Source organism: Mustela nivalis (genome assembly GCF_964662115.1).
Source record: "Mustela nivalis genome assembly, contig: HAP1_SCAFFOLD_379, whole genome shotgun sequence".
Taxonomy (NCBI): domain Eukaryota; kingdom Metazoa; phylum Chordata; class Mammalia; order Carnivora; family Mustelidae; genus Mustela; species Mustela nivalis.
The window spans coordinates 429,780-449,233 of record NW_028136271.1 but is presented as its reverse complement, the minus strand read 5'-3'; positions in this window follow the sequence as shown (position 1 = coordinate 449,233).

The following is a 19,454-nucleotide window of genomic DNA, read 5'->3' as shown; positions in this document are numbered from 1 at the left end:
ATTCCCACTTAAAAATGTGCAAGGTGTGTGAATTCTCATAGGCGGTCCATGCACCATACACGCCTATCACTAGCAAACGTGGATGTACTCGGTGTCTCTAGGTTCCCGCTTCCTTAGTGCCCTCTTAATCACTTGGTTTCTCTTCCTACCATCCTGGACCTGTATTCTCAATTTGCTTCTCTATTTCATCTCCGCCCCTTTGAAGAGCTTGATTCTGGGTCTTCTGTAGCTATGCGTTCGCTCTCTCTCTCTCTCTCTCTCTCTCTCCCTCGATCAGGCTTTCGCAACCTAGCACTATTGATACCTGGTGGTTGATTCTCTGCTGTGGGGCTGTCCTGTGCCCTGCAGGACAGTTAGCAGCATCTCTGGTCTCTAGCCACTAGATGCCAGCAGCAACCCCCCCCAAGTGGTGACCACCAAAAATGTTGCCAGATATTGTTCAATCGGCCCTGGGAGCAAAACTCCTTGCCTCACAGCCCCAGTTTAAAAACCACTGCTTTAGCCGATTCCATTCAGCATCATTGATTTAAGTTCTTTGTAGAAGCTGAAGGCTCTGAAGTTAACGTCTTTAATCCTAACCCACCCTTGGAGCTGAGAATTACATGGCCAGCTGCCTGGAGCATATTTCTCCATGAATATGTAACAGGAGTCTTATTTTCACCATGATTTCTATCCTGCTCCCTCCTCAACATTCTCCTGTCCCAGTCTCCCCATCTTAGTAAACAGCATCCCCACCTCCTACTGGCTAAAGCCTCAGCCCCTGGGATAAATTCCCCCTTTCCATTTTCTCGTATCTAATCCATCAGCAAAACCAACTGATTTGATCTCCAAAACAGAAGTCAGACTTGCTCACTGCTCTTTATATCCACTGCTCCCATTTGAATCCAAACCCTGAAATTTTTTTTGCACTTCAGACACTGTTAACAGTCATTGATCCCATGACTACACCTACACAGATATTTTACAAGATCGCTAATCACCGCCAAGTTGCCAAATCCAATGATTAACCCTCAGATCCAAATGACTCAACCTGTCAGTGCTATAGACATAGAAGTCCCTCCACTTCTCTGGAAATATTCTATCTTTTTCATCGTGATGTTGGCTCTCCCTTGCTCTTCCACACTGGTGAGTGATGATGGCTCCTTTCCTGGCTGGGTTTTTTTGAGCTTCCTGACCTTTAGACATCAGTCCTGTGCTCTGGGACTCGGACCTTCTGTTTGAGTTTTCTGTTGTGTTAAAAAAAAATTCAGCTGAGTACATTTTAAAGAACCTATTGGCTTTATTCAATGATTCACGAAATGGGCAGCATCCTGCTTGCAGACTGAAAGGAGCTCGGAGGAGCAGTACAAAATCAAAGACTTTTATAGGCAGAAGAGAGGAGGAGCAAGGAAGTCATGTCAGGCAAACAAAGCAGGTTGGTTATGGCCAGGTGACTTGGCTTCTGGGGATGGCAGGGGTCTGAGGGAGTGGGGATCAGGTGGTGTCTGCTTGCCTGGGCTCAGATTCCATTTCTGGGACAGCTGAAATCATAATTAAGTCTGGTTTGGGGGACATGGGGCTTAGCATAAGCAACTCCATTTTGGGCCTCTTGTTTTGTTTTTAATAGTTACTTCATAACAAATAATAACAAGTTTAGTAACTTTAAACATCTCAGTTTACTATCCTACTATCTCTAGCTGTCAGGAGGCCAGACACAGCTTAACCAGGGTCCTCGGCTATGGGTCTCACTCAAAGGAGGAGAGAAGGTGCCCACCAAGCTGTGTTCTCACCTGCAGGTTCCACTAGGGAAGGCTCTGCTTCCAAACTCACTCGGGTGTTGGCAGAACTCATTTCCTTGTTGCTGTGTGATTTGGGGGGCAGCCCATGCTGGGGCAGGCCAGGGAGATTCTCCAGGCTGTTAACTGGAAGCCATCCTCAGCCCCCAGAGGCTGCTTGCGGTTTCCTGCCATATGACTCTCTCCACAGGTGATTCCAAACTTGGCTCTTTGCTTCTTCAAGTCCAGGATAGCCTCTCACTCCAATCTGTAAAACAGTCTGATTTAATATAATGAGATCATAATAGTGACATCTTCTTACCTTGCCAAATTCTACTGGTTAAAAGCAAGTCCTAAGTCTCATACACACTCCCATCCATACTCACAGGACAAATACTGGGGGACAGATATCATGAAGCTGCCTTATCATGTTGCCAAACACACCTCTGTCCATACTCACTGCGTAGGTAAGCCCACTTCTTCTCAGAGCTTGAACCCTATGTCCTAACGGTGCTCATATTTGTGCCTCCAGCCTGGACCTCACCCATGAATGCCAGACTCGTGTGTTCAGCTGCTGGTTGGGCATCCCCATGTGGATTCAGCCACCATCTCCAGAAACAAACACCTGTTGCCCATCAAACTTGCTTCTCCCGTCGTCTTTCCCATCTTAGCAAGTGGTAACGTCACTGTTCCAGGGCCTCGGGCCCCCAAAATTGAAAAATCATCCCAACTCTTGTCTTTTCCGCACACTCCACACTTAATATATTTACAAATCCTGCGTGTTTTGTCTTCAATATACACCCAGAATCTCTCCCCTCTCCCCACCCCTGCATCTACTGCTCTGGTCTGGCCAATACCCCCTCTCACCTAGATCAGTGGTCCTCAACCAGGAGAGTTTTGTGCACCTGCTCTCCCCCAGGGGATTTTGACAGGGTCTGGACACACTTTTCGTTGTCACAACTTGGGATTGGGAAAGGGCGCTCCTGCGATCTAGTGGTCAGTGCACAGGACAGCTCCCCATAGCAAAAATTAATGTGGCCCCAAATGCCAGCAGTATAGAAATCTCAGTCTACATTAATGCAAGTAGCATCCCCACCCCACAACCCCACAAGTCTGTTCTGCACACAGCAGCCTGAGTGATTCTTTTCTTTTCTCTTTATGATTTTAGTTATTTATTTGACAAATCGAGAGAGAGATCCATGTAGGCAGAGAGGCAGGCAGTGGGAAAGGGAGAATCAGGCTCCCTGATGAGCAGAGAGCCCAATGCGGGGCTCGATGCTGGGATCCCGAGACCATGACCTGAGCTGATGGCAGAGGCTTAACCCACTGAGCCACCCAGGTGCCCCAATCCTTTTCTAATCTAAATCAAGTCAAGCCTCTTCAAAACCATCCAAGCTCTTCTCATCTGGCACAAAGTTAAAGGCAAATCTTTACAATGGCCTTCAAGACTTTATGTGATCTGACCCCACTACCTTCCTTACCTACCTCCTACCACTTGCCGTCTTGCTCATTTTTTGCCCAGCATTATTGGTCGCCGTGTCATTCTTTAAACACACCAGATGTGCTCCCACCTTGGGCTTACTGTTTGCTCTGTGTGGGATGCTCTTCTCCAAACAGCACAACTGCTCGTTCCTTAATTTCCTCCAGGTCTTTCCTCAAATGAGGGAGACTTCCCTGACACAGTCCCATAGAAAATACCAACCTGCTCCCCTAAACCCTCACACCCCATGTCCACTCACTCAGCTTAGTTTCCTTCCTACCCCACATCAACCCCTGATATGTATGTATATTTATTTGCTTCATTTCTCACTCAACAACTAAAATGAAAACTCCAAGAGGACATCAAATTCATTTTGTTTCTTGTTAACTATTCTGTCTTTAGGGTTTAGAACAGTACCTGACACATAGTAGATGTTCCGTAAATATTGGAGAATGATTTGTTTCTATTTTTGCCTTTTCTCTATCCATTCTTTACACAGCAGCCAAAAATGGCATTTTAAAAATGCAAAAGGAATCCCACGACCACGCTCCACCCACCAGTGTAAAACCCTTCAACAGCTTTTCGTTGTGCTCAAGCCGCAGCTGACATTCTACAGCCCAGGCCAGATTAAGATTTCAGAGTTCTTAAAAAAAAAAAAAAAAGTTTTCAGAGTTCTTAATCACTGGAAAGACGATGGTGTTGTCACCACCAGAGATATTTAAATATTTTTGAAGATTAGATCCCAAAGTAAGTGTGCTAAAAGCCTAGCAATATCCGATTTCACAAACTCAGATTTCATAAAGTCTCATTAGTCTTCTCACCTTGTGTAAGTTTAATCTTTCCTCAGCCCCCTTTTCTCTTCTGTTTCAGGCACTCACCATACTTTGCCAGAATGACCATAATGGCCTTCAAACCTGTCATCTCATCTTCAGGAATATGCCCCGTTCCCTCCCCTCCTCACAACAATTCTTCCTCTAAACTTATTATAAGATGATCACTCTAAAATGTGCATCTCATTGTGTCCTTCCCCTACAGGAACTTACTCAATAGCTCCTAAGGACGTGTGAATTTTCTTGGTGTGGTATTTTTACAAGACCCTTTGCTTGCAAGTGGCAGCAATCCAAAGAAAACTGGAGGAACCAAAAGGGAAAAGCAAGCAAACAAACAAAAAACAAAGGAATGTCCAGGTTCCTGTAGGGGTGGATACCACAGAAGTTCATAAAAATCCAAAAGAAGATGGGGCACCTGGGTGGCTCAATGGGTTAAGCCTCTGCCTTTGGCTCAGGTCATGATCCCAGGGTCCTGGGATCGAGTCCCACATCGGGCTTTCTGCTCTGCAGGTAGCCTGCTTCCTCCTCTCTCTCTGCCTGCCTCTCTGCCTACTTGTGATCTCTGTCAGATAAATAAAGAAAAAATCTTTTTAAAAAATCAAAAGAAGAGCTGCAGAACTAAAATTTCAGAATCAAAAACTAGGGACTGGAAACTGGCAAAACACTTTTCACTTTGTCCATGTCTCATGTTTACTTGTCTCCATATGGCTGCTTTCTTCTCTGGTCAGACTCTTCAAGTGTCCAGGAAGATGGCCATTGCCAGCTCCTGAATCCCATCCAGCAAGGCCAGTCACTCGCCTAAAGAGAGAACCTTGTCTTCCTGTCATTTACATATCAATCCCAGGGAGACTCTGATTGGTCCTATTGGTGTCAGGTGGACCAATCACTATACGGGTTTATATGTGTGCCCATCCTCCCCCAGACTGCATAAAGCACAGGTGAAACGTTTTTCAAATTAACATATAATGTATTATTTGCCCCAAGGGTGCAGGTCTGTGATTCATCTGTGTTAAACATTTCACAGAACTCACCATATCACATACCCTCCCCAATGTTCATAATCCAGCCACCCTCTCCATACCCCCTCCATCCCCGCAAACCTCAGTTTGTTTTGTGGAATTAAGTCTGTTATGGTTTGTCTCTCTCCCCATCCCATCTTGTTTCATTTTTTCCCTCCCTACCTCCCATGACCCCCTACCCTGCCTTTCAAATTCCTCATATCAGAGAGATCGTATGATAATTGCCTTTCTCTGATTGACTTACTTCACTTAGCATAATAACCTCTAGTTCCATCCAAGTCATTTCAAATGGCAAGATTTCATTTTTGATGGCTGCATAGTATTCCTGTGTGTGTGTGTGTGTGTGTGTGTGTGTGTGTGTGTGTGTGTGTTTATTACATCTTCTTTATCCATTCCTCTGTTGATGAACATCTAGGTTCTTTCCATAGTTTGGCTATTGTGGACATTGCTGCTGTAAACATTCAGGTTTACAGGCCCCTTTGGATCACTACATTTGTATCTTTAGGTAAATACCCAGTAGTGGGATTGCTTGGTCCTAGGGTAACTCTATTTTCCTCTTTGAGGAACCTTCATACTGTGAAGCACAGGGGAAATTATCCAGAGTGAATGGCGTTGTGTACCCAGAAAGAGGAAGATGAGGAAGTACAGCGGTCAGGCACAACACATAGCCCACAGTTTCCACCATTTACATGTTCTCTTCGATTCTACTTTTCCCTGCTCCTTCCGCAGGTTCTGTGCTTGAACCACCGTGAACCCCTGTGAATTCGTGGATGGCTTTGGCTTTCTTTTACCTGCATCTGGCCACACCTGCTGCTCTCTGTGCCTAAAACCCTATTTTCTGGCTTGTTATACAAAGATAATACTTCCAGATATTCTTCACACATCGTACACCTCATACATCACCTCCTCCAGGAAGTCTTTGTTTGGACTTAGGGGTTATATTGTCATTTGGGGATAGTAAGGCCAACAGACCAGGAGATCACTGCCGTTGAAAAGACAATTGGTTACTCACAGATCCCAGAAGGAGGGGGCTGGCGCAGCCACCAGGGAGGGGTGGGGGAGGACAAAGGGGAGCACGGGGTTCCGTCAGGATGGGACTGAGGATAAGAGCCTTTATTGTGGTTTCTGTAGGAAGGAATGGGGGAAGTAGGGATGGTAGGTTGTAACTGGCTGATTTGGACACTTTCAGCAGGAGCTGGGGTATAACGGCTGTCCCTGGTTGTCTGGTACTTGGCCCTGGGGTGATTTGGACCCTGAGTAACAGTTCCACAGAGAAGGTGGTCAGGAATTCAGACTCTAGATTCATTGCTTTGCATTTAAAAACCTCACTCCCAACTGAGGGGTAACTCTCTCTAGGAGCTGACCAACCCTGGAGGGGCAGTCCTTCCAGCTTCAGCAAGCACTCATGATGGTCAAAGTATCAAAATATGGAAAATAAAGGACGGTTACTCATCTTCCCTGATTTTTTTTTCTTTTAAAACTTATTTTATTTAAATTCAATTAGTTAACGTAAAGTGTATCAATAGTTTCTAATGCAGAGTTCAATTATTCTTCCCTGATATTTTTTTCACCCTCTTCCCCTAAATCAGGTTTCTGTGACTCTTCCTTCTGATCCCATAATAACCAGTGCATATTTCTGTCCTTGCAAGGTGACAGCACCAACAATGGCATCCCAAGTGACAGCATAGCAATGTTCAACCTTCAGATTCCTTTGAGGGAAGAGGGTGAGAACTTGAAGCCATTTTAATTTCGATGTAATGGATGTGTGACCTCATTTGATGTGGGTAGCCTGTAAGACTGCACTTCTAGTCTTTACTCAGTGTCTTAAAAATATTTTTATTCATTTTTTTTAATTAAAATGATGACAACAAAACTCGAGGTGTGCTATATATCCTGAATTTCCACCATCACATTCACTTATAGAGCCATTGTTCATTCATCTTCATACTGATTATTGAATACGTTTTTTTCTCTGCATTATTGTGCCTATCTTCGACCTTCCAAATACACAATTAACCAGGAAAATTTAAACTCTGACTGCTCTTTTAAGAAATTGAGGCTTGTAAATATCCGTGCATAGAAAATCAAAACAATATGCCTGATTACACAAGGACCCCTCCCACTGATGAATGTATGGTGCCTTATTATCTTTGTATGGTGCCTGGGTGTGGATTAGGAAAAGAAGCACCATCCTTTGCATGGTTGCAGCTGTGTGATGTGGAGACTGCTTGGGGAGCAAAGCACAGGTTGGTTTTTAGCCCAAAGTGTCTCCTTCTGGTAACCCTTAAAACATCAGGCAAAGATGCTGAATGTGCACTATTTTGCCCCAATGGGTGTAGCTTGATTCATGTTCCTCCCTGGGATTTCCTCTGGGACCTGATAGTGTTATACAATAGCAAGTGAGGGACTAACCCATCACTGTGTAAATTTCTGCTGCCATAATAAAATGTGCATGTTTCTGTTTAGGAATCTGAACATGTATTTGACCTTCTTAGTGATTCAACTTTGAAGCAAAGACTTTTTTCATCTTTTCTTCAAGACTTTGGGTTAAATAAAGGGGTGCTCTGAGATTTTAAGGCAAATTGTCACGAGTCAGCCTTTATCTACAGTTACTTATCTCTGTAATCAGATTTTTCTCAAGACACAAAATACACATACACACAAAATAAAACACAGATACAGTTTAGATGCCGACTCAAATTGTCAGCCAGGGCTGTTGAGTCCACATTTTTTAATCATCCCAGGTGATTGATTATATTAAGTGAATATTAGCAGTTACAAAATAAGTCTACAGTAATACAATGTACTTTTATCATTTTTTTTACATTAATGGTTTTTGGTTAATTATTCCTGTTTCTTAAAAAATAATTTTAAAAAATATAGCTCTTCTGTAGTCCGAATGTTTGTGTCCCCTCTCAAAAGTCATATGTTGGAGGGACGCCTGGGTGGCTCAGTGGGCTAAGCCTCTGCCTTTGTCTCAGGTCATGATCCCAGGGTCCTGGGATCGAGCCCTGCATCGGGCTTTTTGCTCAGCAGGGAGCCCGCTTCCCTCCCTCTCTCTGCCTGCCTCTCTCCCTACTTGTGATCTCTATCTGTCAAATAAATAAATAAAATCTTTAAAAAAAAGTCATATGTTGGAACCCTAATCCAAGTGTAATGACATTTACGGATAAGGCCTTTAAGAGATTATTAGGTCATGGTGGTGGGGCCCTAACAATGGGATTAGTGCCCTTATGGGAAGAGACGGGAGAGAGCCAATGATATGATATATTACATATAATATATGAAATATTATTATAATGCTATATTATTATATCAATAAATGAAATGCAATAAATAAATAAATAAATAAATAAAATTGCAATGCAATAAATAAATAAATTACAATGGAAGATTATTCAGCTTAACAAAGGAAGGAGTGTGGGTGATGTCCCTGGTGGGCCATGCTGGCTCTTGGCTGGGACCTAAGCCAGGCCCAGACTGAAAACCTGCATTGTCCCACCAACTTGGGGTTTCCTGCTATCTGCCCCCCAAAGGACAAGTGTCCAGTGTCAGAGCATGGGGACAGAAATAGCCTCAGTTAGTTCCTACACTAAGAGTAGCTTTGGAAACTTCTGAAAACCCAACTCATCATCCATCTGGCTATGAAGGGACGTCTACAACATTAATCCCATGACCCATGTTTTACTTTGTAGAATTCCAAACATTCAACAAGCTTGTGAGTGGTCTACTTATTTGCAAGCTTAGGTTGCTGCTTCTTGCCTTTAAAAGCCAAGCACTGTAGTTGCTCCCGTAGATCGGTACAGTCTTTTACAGTTTTCAAAGCACTTATGAGTTCTTCCCCTATTCTTTACTTCTGAAAAGCAAAATGTGTATCAGCCAATGATGTAAGTAGTTTGAACAGAAAAGAACTTTATTGAACATTATCAAGGGCCTTGAAGAATGCCCGGAGGGCCAATGCCAGGTTCTGGGGTTGTACCACCGCAGGACTTCCCAGGGGAGATAGTGCAGTGATACCCAAACAGTTGACCCTGGATGGAACCGTGGGCATGGCTGCTCAGAGAACTCCAGTCTTTTGCATCCATCCTTAGAAACAGATCCTACCTACTTGGTGCTTGCTTCTTATTCTCCCATCAGAGCCTCATGTGGGTGCATCTGATGGGCAGACCTTGTATCATTTGAAAAGTAATTTCTGGCTTCTCTTGGGGTAGAAAGTCAACATGGGAAAATTCCTCAGAGGTAGGAAGAGTGTCCAAAGGATGCTGGCTGTTTCAAATTACAACAAACATGACAAACAATACCACTGACCATCAGAAGTGGGGTTTTAATGTCTTGAAACAGTTATTATTGGGTTTTAATGTTACTGGGAATCATTTACTGTAGGTTCACAAGATATCTGATAAGAGAGCACCTTTTAGATTTCTCTAACCAATAATATCTGCATTCTGATCCTGCAGAAAAAAGTTCTCTGAAAGTGCTGACCAGTTTTGATTGCAATACGATTTCTCAGCCAATTCTTTTCATATCCTATTTGAAGCAGAGCTCAAAGCTCTGTACTGAGTGGGTGGTTGTGTAATTGTTTTAATTCATTTGTTAAACATAATTATCTTTCCTCACTTCTGTCCTATTCCTTTGATATATGCTCAGCAACTTGGTCCCTAATGGATGTGATTAGAGCTTCCCACGGTGTGCAGCATGTGAGGGAAGGGGTGTTACATCGTTAAGGTGGGGACACATCTTCATTTCATGTTTCAGGGACTTAAGCTGTTTCTTTTGACACCTGGGGGCTAAGTTAATGAGAGAGTTCTTTGATAGCTTTATGTGAGCTAATTCTGCTTGTCACATGGTATAGGGGACCTGGAGAAGAGGGAGGAAGTCAGAGAGCAGAGGATAGGTGGGGTGCCTTTGTTCAGTGACCATCCCCTCATGTCAACCACCAACCCAATCATTAACTCTGGGTGTTTAAACACAGACATCCTGAGACAGATCAAAGACAGGTTCTTGGCAACAGGTCAGAACATATTCTTGGGAAAAAGAGTTATGCTAGTGGACCCTTGTGAATCTGAGGTGTCTTCCTCCTAGAGACCTGGGTGTTTTGTAGACAACCTCTCATCCACCTTTTTGCAATGTCCCCGCAAGGCACTTATTCCCAAGTCTGGGAAAACTGAAGAATATTAGACTCTGTGCTCTTAGAGATCAGGGAAGGTGTCAATGAATCATCCTTCTGGGTTCTAACCTAGACTTACAACAGATAAGAACCGAGTTCAATCAAATGTGATAGGTATTGAGGGCTAGATGAGTCAGCATGGCTTAGATTCAAGACCAAAATAATCTTGAATCTTCCTGTGCCCTGAATTGAAAAATGGTGCCCAGGGAATAGTGTACCTGGCCCGATCCAGCCATGCTTACCCCAAGAATATGAATATGCATTTTCTTTTGAAAGTTTTATGGTTTTAGCCTTTACATTTAAGTCTACAATCTATTTCCAGTTAATTTTTGGATATAGTGTGAGGCAAGAGTGATGATTTGTTTTCCCATACATACATGCAATGATAGAAATGCTTTCCAGCCTGCCGCCAAGAAGAATGGGCCTGGGTCTTTCCCACTGTTTCCTGGCAATGGTCCAGCACAGCTTTCCTTCAGAGCAGTCAAATAACTGAAAGAAAATCCTCAAATTTAACAATCTTGTCTACTGGGTTTCAATGGAAGTTCATGCATTTTATCCACTCCCCCTTTTCAACCTGCTTTCTATAGAGAACATCAATTCACCTGTTGGAATTAAACCTGGAAAAAAAGGGCAACAAATTAAGCCACTTACAAGAGTGTCACGAAGTACTGACCTTTTATTCTTAACACAGTGACTGGACAGAACCCCTATTTTTGCGAGTAAAAAAGAGCAGGCACCCCTTTCCCATCCTATGCGATAGTGCACTTCAAAGCCTTGTTTAAGCAAATCTTAGAATGTAGAAGTTGTAGGGAACAGAATGTTCATCAGTTTGATGAACGTTGGAAACAGTGATCTTTGCAGCTTCAGTATATAACAGTGAGCTTGTGCATTCTTGGATAGCTGTCCATTACTGATGTGTGCCGGATTAGTTTTACAGTTTCACCTGAGGAAGGAAGACTTTATGTTTTATGAAGAGTCCAGAAATTCTGCTTTTAAGGCTAAATGCATACAGCAACATTTATTACACAGAAAGTGCAGCAAGTCTACAAGACCAGAAGCATAAGTACTGATGAATGGATGGAAGCAGTAGCTAGGACTGTAGACAATCCTATAGCAAGACAAGACTGTGATGCTTCCGGATGGTCCAGGAAATCTTCTGGAGGCTTCAGTACCTGGTGTGATCATTTAGTCGTGAAAAGGGCACATCGGAAGGGGTGGTGTGGTGAGCAAGGGCACAGGACAGGAGCCGAGCACATCTGGCAGGTGGCAAGTGGACTGTCAAGGTGGGGCCGTGAGAGACTGGGGTCAAGGCAAGCTGCCAGGAGCCAGGAAGCCTCCTGAAAGCCCGACTATCCCAGGATAGCATATCCTCAAATCATGATGATAAGGCTTACGACGATTTAAATGCTGTTAAATGGGAATTTTGCCTTTTAAACCATGCTATACCTTTGATTGTAAGATGTATCCCAATTTCAAAGATGTTAGATTGTGTGGGGGGAAAAGCACAAGTCAGTGTGCTAGCCAGCCTCGGGGAGGACCACGAAGATTTCCACATCCCAGTATCTGCATGTGTGTTGTACCCTCCCACATCTGGTGTGACTAACAGGATATAGCCGAATTGGGGGTAAATCAGTTACAGAATTAGGTTATGAAAGACACTGACGCTTCTGTTTTGTTCTCTCTCTGTTTTCCTCTCTTTCTTTTCTCTCTCTCTCTCTCCTTTCTTCTTCTATTCCCCCTCTCCTTCCCTCTCACACCCTCCCTTTCTCTCTCTTTCTCATTTATCATTAGCTCTTGTGGAAACGCAGGTATCCCTGTAGATACCCGGGTGGCAAGGAACTGAAGCCCTCCTCACCTGCCACCTGCACAGAATTGAGGTCTGTCCATCATCACATGTCCTTCAAACAGCTGCAGCCGGCTATTTGATGGCAATCTCATGAGATACCTCAAGGGAGAAACACATAGCTCAACAGCTTCCAGGTGCCTGACCTTCAGAAACGGTGTGAGATCATAAGTACTTAAATATATAGTTTGGGCTGCTAAGTTTGGGGGTAATTCATTGCAAAGCAATAGAGAAACGATTCTATACAAAGACTCAAAATATGCCTTATTCCGTATGTGTACTCAGTGTCAGTCTGACGTTCAGAAAGAGATATGCCTGCCTGAGGCTGCTTAGAACTGCAGTGCCTCAGAGCAGGGGGAGACATTAAAGAGAGGTAACAAAAAATGGGGAAAGGGAATGCAGACATAAAAAAAAAGAACCATTTTGCTTTTCTAGGTCCTTCTTTTTAAAGAGTAGAAAATATACTTTCCTAGAAAGAAATAAACACAGAAGGAAAGAGTAGGATGAAAGTTACCTTTATCAGCCTATAAACAGATACTCAAACCAAAAACACTGGAAACTGCAAAAAGATGCCAACTGTATTTAAAGAAATGGCACACGACGTTAGGTATGAATAACTTTCATGCAAATTGAAGAGGTAGACGTGGTCGAATTGTTCAGGAGTCACCAAAATAATGTGAAGAACATTCTATTGAAAGGAAGGAAGACTGAGATTCTGAAAAAATGTTTTATTAGGTAAAAGAATGAATAAATAAATGTATATATATACATATATATATATGTATATATACATATATATATAAGTTTTCTAGGGTTGCTATTTCAAGATACCAGAAGCCTGGAGGCTGAAACCACAGAAGTGGACAGTGTCACATTTCTAGAGGCTACAATGTTGGTAGGACATGCTCCTTTTGTAGGTATTGTGGATGGATCTGTTCCAGGCCCCTTTTCCAGCTTGAAGTATTGCTCTGGCTTTGGACTTCTTCACCGGGGCTTCTCCCTCAGTGCATATCTGTGTATCCGCACTCTCCCTTCTTAGAAGCACATAAGTCCTCCTGAATTAGGGGCCCAGTCTACTCAAATATGACCTCATCCTAGCTAGTGACATCTCCAGGGACACTATTTCCAAATAAGGTCATGCTCCCAGGTGCTGTGGTTTAGGACTGGGATACTTCATATGCATAAACACATACACACATATACATACACGTGTGTATGTATATGTATTCCTATATATATCTATGTGTATAGATAGAAAGGGAGGAAGGAATAGACGGGAAAAAGAAAATACGCCTAGCGAGTTAGTAGACTTCACCTTTAACTTTTCAACAATGACCTTCAGAATGAACGACTGAAATTCTATTGAAAGAAAAGACATGGATAGGTCAGTGAAAAATAAACTCTACATAGGGGGATGCAGTGGCTAGTATAGATTTTGTGGAAAGAGAAAGGATGAAAAGGGCTAGACGTTACCCAAAGGAATCCTCAAAGGCTGCTTTTCCAAGGTCTTGAGAAGAGACAATGGAAAGACACCCAATCCGTGAACAGAGAAAGAAACCATTGCAGAACAACAAGGGATCCTTTTAGAAAGACATGGCTATCCTCAAGGTGTCTGCATGCGATGAGAAAACTCACTGAGATCCACCGCATTCAAGCCCATCCAACAAGGCTCCAGACACTTTTTGGAAAGTTTGTCTTTCTTTCACGGAGAGACAATGAGTGAGAGAGAGCATGAGAGAGGAGATGGTCAGTGGGAGAAGCCGACTCCCCAAGGAGCTGGGAGCGGGAGGCGGTAGGAGATCCTGCCAGTCCGGGGTCATGACCTGAGCCCAAGGCAGTCGCTGAACTAACCGAGCCACGCAGGCGCCCGTCTCCAGAAATGGGTCAGCAACAGCTGAGGAGCACCTGGGTGGCACCTTCAGTGAAGTGCCCAACTCTGGGTTCTGGCTCAGGGGGTGATCTCAGGCTCTTGAGATTGAGCCCTGAGGCTAGCTCTGGGTTCAGGGCAGAGTCCTCTAGGTCTCTCTTCGGGTCCTGCCCTTCCCCCCTTCCCCATGAAGAGTGCTCTTGCCCTGAAACCAACTAGGAAAAGCATTAACAGAAATAAACAATGGTTGAGAGGGGGTGTAATGCCAACTGAATATTACCCCACCTTAAAAGACCACCAGAGACGTGAGTCAAAGCCAAGCAGCAAGGGTCGTTTATTGCAGGTTTGAACCTGGACCTCTGCGCTGCTCGTTGCCGATAACGCCGAGAGGTCCGGAGCTGGGTCAGTGCAGGATTTTTATAGACAGATACAAACAAGTTTCGGGTGGGGCTGAGCTGATTGATTGATAGTTTGAACAGGCATACTTGGCGTCAGTGGATTGGGTCAGGGGACCAGCGCGCGAAAGCAGACAAAGCAATCTTACAGAAGCAGAACTGGCCGGTTAGCCCACGCATGCGGGAAAAAAAAGCACTATCAGGATATTGAAGGCCTGGTTACTATCAAGCCAAGGCCACTTTCCCTCTAATGAGGCACTAACATAAAGACAATTGGGAGTCTCCTGGTGAAATGTTAACATTCCGGCTATCAAAGGTAAGGTAACTTCTTTGTTGTAAATCTCAAGGACATTTGCAAACCAAGGGAGACTCCTACCCTGCAGGACTGTGATTTCTGCAAGTTAACTATTTATCATTTTATGGCAGTCAGGGGTGCCTGAGGAATGCTACACATATGGAGGGGAGCGGGTGAAGGGGGGGTTGCAAGGCGCCAGCTTTTGCTTTGTCCTCAGCCAGCCTCCTGCTCCTTCATTCCCTCCTGAACAATTTTGACCCTTAAATCTTTAAGGGGGTTGAAGGTGGAAGGTCTCATCTTCTATAACTTCTTCGTGCTGAATGGGGGCGTAGAGCTGTCCCTACCTACTGGGGTCAATATTGATCAGGGTAGGAATGTATAAGGGAGTTACGAAAGGTGGAGGCAGCTGAATCCAGCGCTCACAGTGAAGAGGCGTCCTCGCGTGCAATAAGGATCATCTGTCGTGGTGTAGTCATTGTAGCAATGGAGTCTCGGCACCAAGTAGAGAAAGATGGAACAAAGCAACATATTAAGGTTAATAAGGCGATAAGAATAAGAAGCCCGAAAGGAGATTTGGCCATAGCCCTCCTCCAAGCCAGGAACTTAACCAATCACTAAAAGCGAGAGAGGGACCTTGTAGAGCCTTAATCTGGGCATTCATATCCTTAATTAGTCCTGTGATACTTTTGTGATAGTCTGGGATGTACAAACAACATTCTGTCTTGATAATTGCACATGTGCCACCCTGGGCTGCTTTCAGGACATCTAAGGCCATCCTATTTTGTAGGATTGCCTTGTGTATCTGTGACAATTCGGTATTAAGTAGGGAGATGTCATTTAGTGAATCATTGAGTGCCTTTGTAGTATATTTATTAAAGGCTTCTACATGCCACATGACATCCTCTAGTCCCGCAGATGGAACAAAAATGGATGCTAAGTGATCATACCATTTAAAAACAGATCGCGTCCATCTTTGTTTCAAGTTGGGGAGATTAGCTGGGGTTGTAATGGTTTTAGTAATGCACCCATGAATTCAGGCAAATCCTAAAGTACAGCGACCTATCTACCCTGGACAAAGCCAGGGCCACAAGTTGGATCCACATATCCAGTGGGTTCCGTTTGGAGCTGGCCATCTGATGCCAGGTCGCCTTGCCCGGTCAGTAGCAAACCAGTCAGTAGCCTGAAGTACTATTATTTGGGAATACATTTCTAGTGAGCCATCCTAGACATCGTGTGTTATTTGCCCAATACCACTCGTATGATTCCTTTGTTCCCAGCATAAAACTGCCTTCTGACTGAGCTGCCCAATCGTGGGTGTAAGCCACAGATATGTATCTCAGATTTGATATATGCCATCCTTAGTATAGCGATAAGGAGGGTTTTGGAACTTAGGCCCATATTTGATTGGGGAGTTATGGCTTGATAGCAATCCCCTTTCTTCCAAATAGCTCCATGGGCATGTAGCATATTTGGAGTCAGTATAAATGTTAATTCTTAGGCTTTGGCAATTGCAAAGTGCTAGTGAGCACTATGGCACACCTAGCTTTTCTTATTCTTTCTATGAAAACTACTGTCATCAGAAAACCAACTGCCATTCGTATTTTTAACAGGGGCATCTTAAATCTGGACAAATAGAGTAAGTAAGATCAATAACCTCTGAACATTTTTGCTCTACAGAGAAAGAAGTACAATGGTCAGGTTCAGGCATACAGGTAACTAGGTTTAAAGTTTGACAAATTTTAAGTATTATTTCTGGCATATCTATAAGTATAGTCCAATATTTAATTAGATGGCCTCTATCATCCATTGGTGGCCTTTGGCTTATAAGACAAATCTGGACCTGATGTGAAGTCATTACAGTCAGGGACTGTTCCATAGTGAGCTTTGAGGCTCCTTTTATGAGGGCTGTTCTATGCTTAGCTAAAGCATCTGTTTGCAATTGCACCTCAACAGAGGTGGCCTCTAGGATAAATATGACTAAGGGATGAAACCCATAAGAAGACCTTTGAGTGGTCCCGCCTTAACAATATCCTGATTACAGAGGATCATTGTCAAGTGGGAGAAAACTTGTCAAGAGATAAGGGGAGTCCCCCATGCATCATACAATCCACTCATAAACAAAGTGGGGTCATCCATTGTCTCCACAAGTCCATAGTTAATCCTATGGAGTGCAATAGACTGGCTTTTAGGCAATTTCATTATCCCAGCCACACATAAGGTGTTAGTTAAGTTATACAATTGTAGGGGAATCAATCCCATTTTCCAGTTGTTTAATCATGTGTGAGGGGGTTCTACTAATATCCCCACAAAATAAAAAAGCAAGAAGATCATCTAAATGAGCTATTGTGTAACTTCTCTGAAGTTTACCTCAAATTGTTTAGCTTAGGTAAACAAACATTTAAAGACAATCAAATCTAGAATTTAACATCCATAAAGGTGTGTTACTAAAACAATTTTTCTCTCTAAAATAACCCTCATTTACAGAGATAGCCAAATCAGGACTAATTCACTTGTGAAACAAGTCCAGTTTTGACAAACTTGGCCCATTATTTACACAAGCTCAGCAAGAACAGTTGAGTGTGATCATATAGATCTTTTAGAATCTGCTTTGCTGGAACTTCTTATAAGGAATCTCTGGGTTGAACTTTTAGTAGCGTCTCCGGGCCAGAAGCCAAGCCCTGTACTTGCCATCAGGCATGCCTGCAATACCTGTTGATTTGGGCGAGTTCCTCTTCTGAGTTTCAGAAGAGTGACATTCTTTACTCACCTGGTGAGGCTGCTGGGAACTCTGTAAGCAAGGTATCAGGCCAACAGTCCCAAGGGGCTTTATGGCTCCAGGTTTCATAAAGTCAACCTTAGTTCCTTAAAGCTGTCTGGTCATATCTGAGTCTATGCATGTCTTTCTCAAATATGACATTCCAGTCAAAGCCTTGGTAAAATAACCAGTTCTCAATGGTGTCCTGTTAAAGGAGAACAGATTCTTATTGAACTTATGCAAATGGCTGATTGCCATGGAAGAAAGAATACTTACTGAGACCTTTTGGTTTCAGAGGGTTCAGATAGAAAATTTGAATGCCTTGAGCACTTTTACATCTCTATAAGTTACAGATAACTTAAGAAAAAGTATCCCTAGTCTGGAAGAGCAAACATTAGAGAGAACCAGCAATGTTTAAAGTAAGACAAAACATTAAGAGACACAACATTATAATCTTTTAGTTCATTTAGTTCCATATTACTAAATCTGGTGAATGCAGCTTTAGTTAGTTCTGGAAATTCTTACCCATTTCAGTTTTAGGATTTTCAAGTATATTAAATATCTGTATTTGTCCTGAAAGTCCTTTATAGGAATCTCCTTGAAGATAAAACTCATTTTACAAGAGAATTAAAACAGTTTTAAATGACAAAAACTCAGAATGGATATGGTTAGAGCTAAAGAGACATGGGAGTTTACAATTTAGCTGCAAGAAAATCAGGTTACAATTTCTGTGACATATAACATTCCCATAATTACAATATCAAGCGATGATCTCTCAAAACATTAAAACTTTAGGAAGTGCATAGAATAGAATCTCTAGAATAGTTATAGCATTTTCCCAAATGTAACCCAAGGTTTATCATTGGTTTAAATATTGTCAAAAAATGCTAAAACCTTAGAAAGTTTAAAAACACATGCCTAAATATAATTAGGGATGTTAAACACCTGATAAAACAAAACATAGGAACTGAATTTTCCAGGCAGGCAAAGAGAAAACCATTTACAATTTTTAACAGATCAATTAGCTAAGAAAACTTTGCCCCTTTTAAACAGAAAGAAAACCAGCTTTTTATATCAGTGTCTTTCCCTTTTTTATTTTATTTCTAAGTGTGCAGTCTTAAGATAGGAGTTTTCTGGGTTTCCCTCCCATCATGAATGATGTCGCAGACAAAGGAGGGGGATCTTTCCCCTGCTGTCCTGTTCCCATCCCTCATGGGAATTTAGGAGCGTCTTAGCTAAGGCTTGTCCGTATAAACCCCGGACCAGGCTACTCCATGGAGTAGATGACCGTTATGCCATATGACGCCCCGCGAGACTCAAGGTGCAGCCCACTCAGACTCCGTAGCCGAAGTGGTGGAGCCATACAGACACATTCACACAGTCAGGCATCTCTTCAGATTCAAACAGGTTGGATACCCTCCCCTTCTGGGCATCTCTGGCTAATGGGAGGTGATCAGTCTCCCCTTTCACTCTTTACAGATTAGAGTGAGTTTCTATGGTTACAGGCAATGGAGGATGGTAACAGGGTGTTTTCGCAGTCCCTCAAGGTTGGCTGTTTCCTTAATCTCTCAAGGCCAAATGGCCCTTATACTAGGAAGTATAATCTGTGTGGAGGCAGGTCAGGAGAGTGCTAAATTACCTTGGAGGATGTTTTTCTTTCTTTTTTTAGTCTGTCCTGACTGTATCTAAAATTTCTTTTGTGAAGATTTCCGTTCACAAACCTTCTACAACTTTCCTTTGCATTCAGGTTTTGTCCCAAGCCATTTCCTTCCAAACAACCATCTCATTTAGGACAAAAATTACCTTTTATCTTTAATAAAATGCATTTCCCTTCTTTAAATCTTTCTTACATATCATCTACTTTCCTGCAGAGTTTCCCTTATTTCCATCAGTCTTAGTTACACTAAGCAGAATTTGATACTCTTAGAAACCCCTTAATCTCTAGTAAAGACTAAGTATTAACCAATTGTGAACTGCTACAACAGAATTCTTCAGGTGGAAAATTTATGAATCAGTTAAGTGGAAAACAAATTTACCAACAGATTTAAA